General features: G+C 62.9%; 1 protein-coding gene across 1 annotated transcript in view; it reads right to left on the bottom strand.

The window, feature by feature from the left end:
• Positions 1-224, bottom strand: part of LOC103918062 (EF-hand domain-containing protein D2-like) — a 17544-nt gene that overhangs the window by 12238 nt on the left and 5082 nt on the right. The gene's annotated exons all lie outside the window — the stretch shown is intronic.

Here is a 224-nt window from a genome sequence, read left to right as displayed (position 1 = left end):
CATCGTGGATGCCTTGCACCTGCAGACAGTGGCATGTCTGACTAGGTCCCCCCGAGACCCCCACCAAGCTCTGCTGCCCACCCCAACATTTCCACCCCCTGCCCACCCATCATCCCCAGTGAGCCGGCACCAAAGCACCCTCGTGCATCACCATCCTGCGTCGGGACCTCTCGTGCCCCAGCACTTGCCTCACCTTGGCCTCGAAGAAGCTCTTGGCGCCTTTC

This window comes from Pygoscelis adeliae, unplaced genomic scaffold (assembly GCF_000699105.1).
Source record: "Pygoscelis adeliae isolate BGI_AS28 unplaced genomic scaffold, ASM69910v1 Scaffold36, whole genome shotgun sequence".
Taxonomy (NCBI): domain Eukaryota; kingdom Metazoa; phylum Chordata; class Aves; order Sphenisciformes; family Spheniscidae; genus Pygoscelis; species Pygoscelis adeliae.
Note: the sequence above shows the minus strand (reverse complement) of the source record. Positions and strands in the feature narration are given on the sequence as shown.